This window comes from Callionymus lyra, chromosome 11, assembly GCF_982586985.1.
Source record: "Callionymus lyra chromosome 11, fCalLyr1.hap1.1, whole genome shotgun sequence".
Lineage (NCBI taxonomy): Eukaryota > Metazoa > Chordata > Actinopteri > Syngnathiformes > Callionymidae > Callionymus > Callionymus lyra.
The window spans coordinates 3,242,728-3,255,462 of NC_141828.1; positions in this window are offsets into that span (position 1 = coordinate 3,242,728).

The window sequence follows — 12,735 nt, forward strand, 5'->3', positions numbered from 1 at the left end:
TAAAGATGGACGTCGACCTTCATTCTTAGTTCATTCTGATTATTTACACAGATCCATGCTAACACAGATCCATGCTAACACAGGCTCATGCTAACACAAGCTCATGTTAACACAAGCTCATGCTAACACAGGTTCATGCTAACACAGGTTCATGCTAACACAGGTTCATGCTAACACAAGCTCATGTTAACACAAGCTCATGCTAACACAGGTTCATGCTAACACAGGTTCATGCTAACACAGGTTCATGCTAACACAGGTTCATGCTAACACAAGCTCATGTTAACACAAGCTCATGCTAACACAGGTTCATGCTAACACAGGTTCATGCTAACACAGATCCATGCTAACACAGGCTCATGCTAACACAAGCTCATGTTAACACAAGCTCATGCTAACACAAGCTCATGCTAACACAGGTTCATGCTAACACAGGTTCATGCTAACACAGGTTCATGCTAACACAAGCTCATGTTAACACAAGCTCATGCTAACACAGGTTCATGCTAACACAGGTTCATGCTAACACAGGTTCATGCTAACACAAGCTCATGTTAACACAAGCTCATGCTAACACAAGCTCATGTTAACACAAGCTCATGCTAACACAGGCTCATGCTAACACAAGCTCATGCTAACACAAGCACATGCTAACACAAGCTCATGCTAACACAAGCTCATGCTAACACAAGCTCATGCTAACACACGCTCATGCTAACACAAACTAATGCTAACAAAAGCTAATGCTTGCACAAGCTCATGCTAACACAAGCTCATGCGAACAAGAGCTAATGCTAACACTAGCTCATGCTAACACTAGCTCATGCTAACACTAGCTCATGCTAACACAAGCTAATACAAACAAAAGCGTCTTAATGTTTAATAATCTCCCAAATGTTCGCCTCAACTTTATTTGTCGTGAATTCTTGAAATCATGAGTTTATTGAAGTGAGACTTGTAACACAACAGTTAGCATATTAGCACTGCTCGCTAACTTACTAGCTAACTCCAGTTGATTCCCGCGAGAGGAAAGTTTAACGTTCATGAGTCTCAAGGCGTTTGTTCTGTTGTTTGTGGTAAGAATATAAAACTTTATAAAGATAATAACCATGAGTTCAGTGACGAATGTTACGAAGATTGATCGACGCTCGTCGTCTGGTTTGTTTACGACTTCCTGTGTGTGTTTCACTCTTTCTTCACTTCATCCATCAAACCTTTTGTCATTTTCTACTTTTCAAATCAAAACATTTCAACAACAGTTTGACATTTGTTTCAGGAACTTGTGGTTTTGAAAGAGTTTTGCACTTCTGGGCCACCGTAGTCGCTCCAGGAGGTTCTTCAGGATCCGACGAAGCTCGTCTGGAACGACCATCTCGTTGATGGAAGTCTTTACGGCCATGTGGCTGCTGACACCGGGTCAGAACCGTGTTTCAAGTCGGACCCGGAGAACTTGTAAAAGTGTGTGGACACGACCGGAGACAAATAAGGCATTAGCTCGTCGCTAATGACTCGTCAACTGATCCTCGCGTGTCGCCGTGGAAACCACCGTGTTTGTGTTTTTACTTTAAGAAAGTTCTTGTCATTACGACGAAGAACCAGAAACCTTCACACTCTGCTGTCATTACTCTCTCATTACCCCGCGGTATCTTCTCCGTGGAACCACTTCTCTGGTGGAACAACATCTCCGAACACGTTCTCCACGCTAACATCTCGAGCCGCAGCAGACGTTCCACGATCGAGTTACTCGTGACCTCAGAGGTCGCAGCAGATCAACCTATACTTTAGCTTCATCACCAGGAGACGCTTTTAGACGAGTTGACGTGGAGCAGATGAAGATCTTCACTGTAATGACATATTGATCAGGTTTCATGTGTCGGTTCCACTGTTTCTCCACATCTTCGTCCTCCAGGTTCTATTCCTGATCCTTCTTCGTCAGTTTGACTGACAGCTGTCAGCCGTGCGAGCGATGGAAACACAACGAGTGTGTCGTGGAAAAGAACCATCTGTGGGTCGAAGGTTGAGGGTTCGAATCCCTGTGTGAGGTGTGTGTTCGTTCTACATGTGTGTCCGTGAATACACACCTGTGTGTGTGTTCATTTACATGTGTGTCTGTGAATACATGTACACACACACACACACACACACACACACACACACACACACACACACACACACGCACGCACGCACGCACACACATGCACACACACACACATACACACACACATACACACACACATACACACACATGCGCACACACACGCACACACACACACCCCCCCCCCCCACACACACACACACACACACACATACACACGCACACACATGCGCACACACACGCACATACACACACACACACATGCACGCAAGCACACACACACACACCCCCCCACACACACATACACACACACACTGACAGTGTTTGTAAACTGCTTGTTTCTCTGGATCAACTTCATCAGATGATTTTCTTCTAATTATTTCAAGCTCTGATGAATGAAGATCGTATTTCCTCTAATAGTCGCGCCCCTCGTTTTCACGACCTCCCTCGCTCTCCTCCACCACACGACCTCCACTAATTGAGCTGATCATTGCAAGATGTGTGTGTGTGTGTGTGTGTGTGTGTGTGTGTGTGTGTGAGTGTGTGTGTGTGTGTGAGTGTGTGTGTGTGTGTGTGTGTGTGTGTGTGAGTGTGTGTGAGTGTGTGTGTGTGTGTGTGTGTGTGTGTGTGTGTGTGTGTGTGTGTGTGTGTGTGTGTGTGTGTGTGTGTGTGTGTGTGTGTGTGTGTGTGTGTGTGTGTCATCTGGACGTGTGTCCCTCAGTGATGAGCAACATTCCTCTGGACCTTTATTGGAGCCAGAACTTGAGAGCGAGACACTTGAACAAGTCCATCAATAATTGATGTTTACATCGATCTGGTTACTGCAGAGGCCCACGACTGAGGAGGAGGTCTACATGAGGAACACACACACACCAGAGAGGTCTACATGAGGAACACACACACACCAGAGAGGTCTACATGAAGAACACACACACCAGAGAGGTCTGCATGAAGAACACACACACACCAGAGAGCTCTACATGAAGAACACACACACACCAGAGAGGTCTACATGAAGAACACACACACACCAGAGAGGTCTACATGAAGAACACACACACACCAGAGAGGTCTACATGAAGAACACACACCAGAGAGGTCTACATGAACACACACACACACACACCAGAGAGGTCTGCATGAAGGACACACACACACCAGAGAGGTCTGCATGAAGAACACACACACACCAGAGAGGTCTACATGAAGAACACACACACACCAGAGATGTCTGCATGAAGAACACACACACACCAGAGAGGTCTACATGAAGAACACACACACACCAGAGAGGTCTGCATGAAGAACACACACACACCAGAGAGGTCTAAATGAAGAACACACACACACCAGAGAGGTCTACATGAAGAACACACACACACCAGAGAGGTCTACGTGAAGAGCACACACCAGAGAGGTCTGCATGAAGAACACACACACACCAGAGAGGTCTACATGAAGAACACACACACACCAGAGAGGTCTACATGAAGAGCACAGACACACCAGAGAGGTCTACGTGAAGAGCACACACACACCAGAGAGGTCTACATGAAGAACACACACACACACCAGAGAGGTCTACGTGAAGAACACACACACACCAGAGAGGTCTGCATGAAGAACACACACACACCAGAGAGGTCTACATGAAGAACACACACACACACACCAGAGAGGTCTACGTGAAGAACACACACACGCCAAAGAGGTCTACATGAAGAACACACACACCAGAGAGGTCTACGTGAAGAACACAGACACACCAGAGAGGTCTACATGAAGAGCACAGACACACCAGAGAGGTCTACGTGAAGAGCACACACACACCATAGAGGTCTACATGAAGAACACACACACACACCAGAGAGGTCTACGTGAAGAACACACACACACCAGAGAGGTCTACGTGAAGAGTACACACACACCAGAGAGGTCTGCATGAAGAACACACACACACCAGAGAGGTCTACATGAAGAACACACACACACACACCAGAGAGGTCTACGTGAAGAACACACACACACCAAAGAGGTCTACATGAAGAACACACACACCAGAGAGGTCTACGTGAAGAACACACACACACCAAAGAGGTCTACATGAAGAACACACACACACCAAAGAGGTCTACATGAAGAACACACACACCAGAGAGGTCTACGTGAAGAACACACACACACCAAAGAGGTCTATATGAAGAACACACACACACCAGAGAGGTCTACGTGAAGAACACACACACACCAGAGAGGTCTGCATGAAGAACACACACACACCAGAGAGGTCTACATGAAGAACACACACACACACACCAGAGAGGTCTACGTGAAGAACACACACACACCAAAGAGGTCTACATGAAGAACACACACACCAGAGAGGTCTACGTGAAGAACACAGACACACCAGAGAGGTCTACATGAAGAGCACAGACACACCAGAGAGGTCTACGTGAAGAGCACACACACACCATAGAGGTCTACATGAAGAACACACACACACACCAGAGAGGTCTACGTGAAGAACACACACACACCAGAGAGGTCTACGTGAAGAGTACACACACACCAGAGAGGTCTGCATGAAGAACACACACACACCAGAGAGGTCTACATGAAGAACACACACACACACACCAGAGAGGTCTACGTGAAGAACACACACACACCAAAGAGGTCTACATGAAGAACACACACACCAGAGAGGTCTACGTGAAGAACACACACACACCAAAGAGGTCTACATGAAGAACACACACACACCAAAGAGGTCTACATGAAGAACACACACACCAGAGAGGTCTACGTGAAGAACACACACACACCAAAGAGGTCTATATGAAGAACACACACACACCAGAGAGGTCTGCATGAAGAACACACACACACCAGAGAGGTCTACGTGAAGAGCACACACACACCAGAGAGGTCTGCATGAAGAACACACACACACCAGAGAGGTCTGCATGAAAACACACACACCAGAGAGGTCTATATGAACACACACACACCAGAGAGCTCTACATGAAGAACACACACACACCAGAGAGGTTTACGTGAAGAGCACACACACACCAGAGAGGTCTGAATGAAGAACACACACACACCAGAGAGGTCTACGTGAAGAGCACACACACACCAGAGAGGTCTGCATGAAGAACACACACACACCAGAGAGGTCTACATGAAGAATACACACATACCAGAGAGGTCTATATGAACACACACACACCAGAGAGGTCTACATGAAGAACACACACATACCAGAGAGGTCTATATGAACACACACACACCAGAGAGGTCTACATGAAGAACACACACACACCAGAGAGGTCTACATGAAGAACACACACACACACCAGAGAGGTCTGCATGAAGAACACACACACACCAGAGAGGTCTACGTGAAGAGCACACACACACCAGAGAGGTCTACGTGAAGAGCACACACACACCAGAGAGGTCTGCATGAAGAACACACACACACACCAGAGAGGTCTACGTGAAGAACACACACACACCAGAGAGGTCTACGTGAAGAGCACACACACACCAGAGAGGTCTACATGAAGAACACATACACACACACACCAGAGAGGTCTACATGAAGAACACACACACACACACACCAGAGAGGTCTACGTGAAGAACACACACACACCAAAGAGGTCTACATGAAGAACACACACCAGAGAGGTCTATATGAAGAACACACACACACCAGAGAGGTCTATATGAAGAACACACACACACCAGAGAGGTCTACATGAAGAACACACACACACCAGAGAGGTCTGCATGAAGAACACACACACACCAGAGAGGTCTACATGAAGAGCACACACACACCAGAGAGGTCTACGTGAAGAACACACACACACCAGAGAGGTCTACGTGAAGAGCACACACACACCAGAGAGGTCTGCATGAAGAAAACACACACACCAGAGAGGTCTACATGAAGAACACACACACACCAGAGAGGTCTACGTGAAGAGCACACACACACCAGAGAGGTCTGCATGAAGAACACACACACACCAGAGAAGTCTACATGAAGAACACACACACACACACCAGAGAGGTCTACGTGAAGAGCACACACACACCAGAGAGGTCTACGTGAAGAACACACAAACACCAGAGAGGTCTACATGAAGAACACACAAACACACCAGAGAGGTCTACGTGAAGAACACACACACACACACCAGAGAGGTCTACGTGAAGAGCACACACACACCAGAGAGGTCTGCATGAAGAACACACACACACCAGAGAGGTCTACATGAAGAACACACACACCAGAGAGGTCTGCATGAAGAACACACAAACCAGAGAGGTCTACATGAAGAACACACACACACCAGAGAGGTCTACATGAATAACACACACCAGAGAGGTCTACATGAACACATACACACCAGAGAGGTCTGCATGAAGGACACACACACACCAGAGAGGTCTACATGAAGAATACACACATACCAGAGAGGTCTATATGAACACACACACACCAGAGAGGTCTACATGAAGAGCACACACACACCAGAGAGGTCTACATGAAGAACACACACACACCAGAGAGGTCTACATGAAGAAAACACACACACACCAGAGAGGTCTGCATGAAGAACACACACACACCAGAGAGGTCTGCATGAACACACACACACCAGAGAGGTCTACGTGAAGAGCACACACACACCAGAGAGGTCTACATGAAGAGCACACACACACACCAGAGAGGTCTACGTGAAGAGCACACACACACCAGAGAGGTCTACGTGAAGAGCACACACACACCAGAGAGGTCTACGTGAAGAGCACACACACACCAGAGAGGTCTACATGAAGAACACACACACACACCAGAGAGGCCTACTTGAAGAACACACACACACCAGAGAGGTCTGCATGAAGAACACACACACACACCAGAGAGGTCTACATGAAGAACGCACACATACCAGAGAGGTCTATATGAACACACACACACCAGAGAGGTCTACAAGAAGAACACACACACCAGAGAGGTCTACGTGAAGAGCACACACACACCAGAGAGGTCTGCATGAAGAACACACACACACCAGAGAGGTCTACATGAAGAACACACACACACCAGAGAGGTTTACGTGAAGAGCACACACACACCAGAGAGGTCTACATGAAGAACACACACACACCAGAGAGGTCTACATGAACACACACACACCAGAGAGGTCTGCATGAACACACACACACCAGGGAGGTCTACATGAACACACACACACCAGAGAGGTTTACGTGAAGAACACACACACACTAGAGAGGTCTACATGAAGAACACACACACACCAGAGAGGTCTACATGAAGAACACACACACACCAGAGAGGTCTACATGAAGAACACACACACACCAGAGAGGTCTGCATGAACACACACACACCAAGGAGGTCTATATGAACACACACACACCAGAGAGGTCTACATGAAGAACACACACACACCAGAGAGGTTTACGTGAAGAGCACACACACACCAGAGAGGTCTACATGAAGAACACACACACACCAGAGAGGTCTACATGAACACACACACACCAGAGAGGTCTGCATGAAGAACACACACAACAGAGAGGTCTGCATGAACACACACACACCAGAGAGGTCTACATGAAGAACACACACACCAGAGAGGTCTGCATGAACACACACACACCAGAGAGGTCTACATGAAGAACACACACACCAGAGAGGTCTGCATGAAGAACACACACACACCAGAGAGGTCTACATGAAGAACACACACACACACCAGAGAGGTCTGCATGAACACACACACACCAGTGAGGTCTGCATGAAGAACACACACACACCAGAGAGGTCTGCATGAAGAACACACACACCAGAGAGGTCTGCATGAACACACACACACCAGAGAGGTCTGCATGAAGAACACACACACCAGAGAGGTCTGCATGAAGAACACACACACCAGAGAGGTCTGCATGAACACACACACAATAGAGAGGTCTGCATGAAGAACACACACACACCAGAGAGGTCTGCATGAACACACACACACCAGAGAGGTCTACATGAAGAACACACACACACCAGAGAGGTCTGCATGAACACACACACACCAGAGAGGTTTACATGAAGAACACACACACCAGAGAGGTCTGCATGAAGAACACACACCAGAGAGGTCTACATGAACACACACACACACACACCAGAGAGGTCTGCATGAAGGACACACACACACCAGAGAGGTCTGCATGAAGAACACACACACACCAGAGAGGTCTACATGAAGAACACACACACACACCAGAGAGGTCTGCATGAACACACACACACCAGTGAGGTCTGCATGAAGAACACACACACACCAGAGAGGTCTGCATGAAGAACACACACACCAGAGAGGTCTACATGAAGAACACACACACACCAGAGAGGTCTGCATGAACACACACACACCAGAGAGGTCTACATGAAGAACACACACACACCAGAGAGGTCTGCATGAACACACACACACCAGAGAGGTCTACATGAAGAACACACACACACCAGAGAGGTCTGCATGAAGAACACACACACCAGAGAGGTCTGCATGAACACACACACACCAGAGAGGTCTACATGAAGAACACACACACACACCAGAGAGGTAAGTAAGTAAGTAATGAAGAACACACACACACACCAGAGAGGTCTGCATGAACACACACACACCAGAGAGGTCTACATGAAGAACACACACACCAGAGAGGTCTGCATGAACACACACACACCAGAGAGGTCTACATGAAGAACACACACACACACCAGAGAGGTCTACATGAAGAACACACACACCAGAGAGGTCTGCATGAACATACACACACCAGAGAGGTCTACATGAAGAACACACACACACCAGAGAGGTCTGCATGAACACACACACACCAGAGAGGTCTACATGAAGAACACACACACACCAGAGAGGTCTGCATGAACACACACACACCAGAGAGGTCTACATGAAGAACACACACACCAGAGAGGTCTGCATGAACACACACACACACCAGAGAGGTCTACATGAAGAACACACACACACACCAGAGAGGTCTACATGAAGAACACACACACACACCAGAGAGGTCTACATGAAGAACACACACACACACCAGAGAGGTCTACATGAAGAACACACACACACACCAGAGAGGTCTACATGAAGAACACACACACACACCAGAGAGGTCTACATGAAGAACACACACACACACCAGAGAGGTCTACATGAAGAACACACACACACACCAGAGAGGTCTACATGAAGAACACACACACACACCAGAGAGGTCTACATGAAGAACACACACACACACACACCAGAGAGGTCTACATGAAGAACACACACACACACCAGAGAGGTCTACATGAAGAACACACACACACCAGAGAGGTCTACATGAAGAACACACACACACCATAGAGGTCTACATGAAGAACACACACACACACCAGAGAGGTCTACATGAAGAACACACACACACACCAGAGAGGTCTACATGAAGAACACACACACACACCAGAGAGGTCTACATGAAGAACACACACACACCAGAGAGGTCTACATGAAGAACACACACACACACCAGAGAGGTCTACATGAAGAACACACACACACCAGAGAGGTCTACATGAAGAACACACACACACACCAGAGAGGTCTACATGAAGAACACACACACACACCAGAGAGGTCTACATGAAGAACACACACACACACACACCAGAGAGGTCTACATGAAGAACACACACACACACCAGAGAGGTCTACATGAAGAACACACACACACACCAGAGAGGTCTACATGAAGAACACACACACACACCAGAGAGGTCTACATGAAGAACACACACACACACCAGAGAGGTCTACATGAAGAACACACACACACACCAGAGAGGTCTACATGAAGAACACACACACACACCAGAGTCGTTCACGATTATATTTCCAAACGTTCATTTCATCTACACTTGTTACTGTGTTGTTCAAACATTGTGTATTTATTTTCTTCTCTCCAATCCACGGACATTATCATGAAACTGATTCTTTCCAGGGTGTCCCTCACCTGGACACCAGCCTCCACACCTTCATAGGATCTTACATATAGTTTACCTGCTGTGATTGGTCAATGGAGGTTTGTCACAACGCGTCATCAATTTTCTCCTCATCCAAAGGACTGGTTGTGTAAACAAAGCGTGAGTACAGCTGGAGGAGTGAAGCCATTATTACATCATAATGGACTCTCGTAACCTCTTGTTCGTCCAGATTTCAGAGCCAAAAACAATTTCCAGTATATATATACATATATATATATTTAAATATATATATATTTAAAATATATATATATATATATATATATATATATATATATATATATTTTAAATATATATATATTTAAATATATATATATTTAAAATATATATATTTAAAATATATATATATATATATATATATATATATATATATATATATATATATATATATATATAAAGTATATCTATAAATATATAAATAATAATTATATATATAATTATTATTTATATATATAAAATAATTTGTAAATAAATATATATAGATACACTTTGTTAAAATATATAAAATAATTTATATATATATATATATATATATATATTTGACTATTCATTTGATTCTTTAACAAGAAACAATGAAATCTTCTAATGTTTGTCAAACTAATAAAACTGTGAATAAACCAGTTAAAGATTTAACGTTGAATATATTCTCAGCATCTTATCTTTAAATTCTTATCTCACGTCATTGACTTTGAATTTCAGTTGTAACCACGTGTCACGTGTGTCGTTGCGAAGACAGTTGTGGGTTCAGTTTGTGTGGTTGTGTGTTCGTGTTCGATGGAGACGATGACGTGATGTTTAAACGTATCTTTACATTAATGAACTTAAATATTCACCGATTTATTTGCATCATTGAGATTAAATCTAAATATATCGATCGCTCATTAACATCTTCACCGTAATACTCAGAGAAGATCCGCAGACATTTTTAACAAACCGTGTCGTGACTTCATGAGCAGATAAAACTTCATGATCAATAGATAGATTTGAATGATCAACAACACAGACGTCATATATATGGATATATATATATATATATATCCATATATATATATATATATATATATATATATATATATATATATATATATATATATATATCCATATATATATTTATATATGTATATACTTATTATAAAACTAAATATGCAACACACACGATAATGTGTGCGTGTGTATGTGTGTGTGCGCTCGTGTGTGTGTGTGCGTGTATTTGTGTGTTCGCTCGTGTGCGTGTTAATATTGTGTGTATGTGTGTGTTAATATTGTGTGTAAGTGTGCGCGCGTTCACGCGTCACTTTATAGCTTGACATTTTATTTCAAAATAATAATATATAATATCAATAAACAATCCTGGTTATTATCTTATTATAATCAAACATTTTAAAACAAGTTTAATTCACGAAGAAAGGTTTGATTTTTATTCAAATTTTAACCCAGAAAACATTTTGAAATGTTTTATTTCGAACGTTTTTTTTCACTAAAACGATCATGAAATGAAAGAAACATCTTCATTCGAATAACACACAATAATTACACACAATAATAACACACTAGAATAACACACAATAATAACACACAATAATAACACACTAGAATAACACACAAGAATAACACACAATAATAACTCACGAGAATAACACACAATAATAACTCACGAGAATAACACACAATAATAACACAATAATAACTCACGAGAATAACACACAATAATAACTCACGAGAATAACACACAATAATAACACACACGAATAACACACAATAATAACTCACGAGAATAACACACAATAATAACTCACGAGAATAACACACAATAATAACACACAAGAATAACACACACGAATAACACACAATAATAACACACAATAATAACACAAAAGAATAACACACACGAATAACACACAATAATAACACACAATAATAACACACAAGAATAACACACAAGAATAACACACAATAATAACACACAATAATAATTCACTAGAATAACACACAATAATAACACACAATAACAACACACACAAGACTGTGTTACAAATGAATGTTTGATATATTAACAATATTCAACTGTTTCATAGTAACTTTTAATTACTAATAAAACACATTTGAACACTTACATACGCGCGCGCACACACGCACACAGACACGCACACACACACACACACACAGACACGCACACACACACACGCACACACACACTAGGGTTCAAACCAGTGACGAGCGTCTCATGATTCTCTTGATATTTGATCATAAATCTATTGTTAAATAAAAGTTTGTTTCTCGACATCTTGACTCAGAAACTGACGTCATCAATCAATGTTATCGATGAAGAGACGCGCGTGGGTCGATCACAGGTGTAGCCGTGACGTCATCTGTGCCAGTGATGTCGATGATCGTCAGTTAAACGGAGCTGAAGGTTCGAGTCCTGCGCTGTAGCGCCCCCTCCCTCCAGGAGACCTCCTCCCTCCAGGAGACCTCCTCCCTC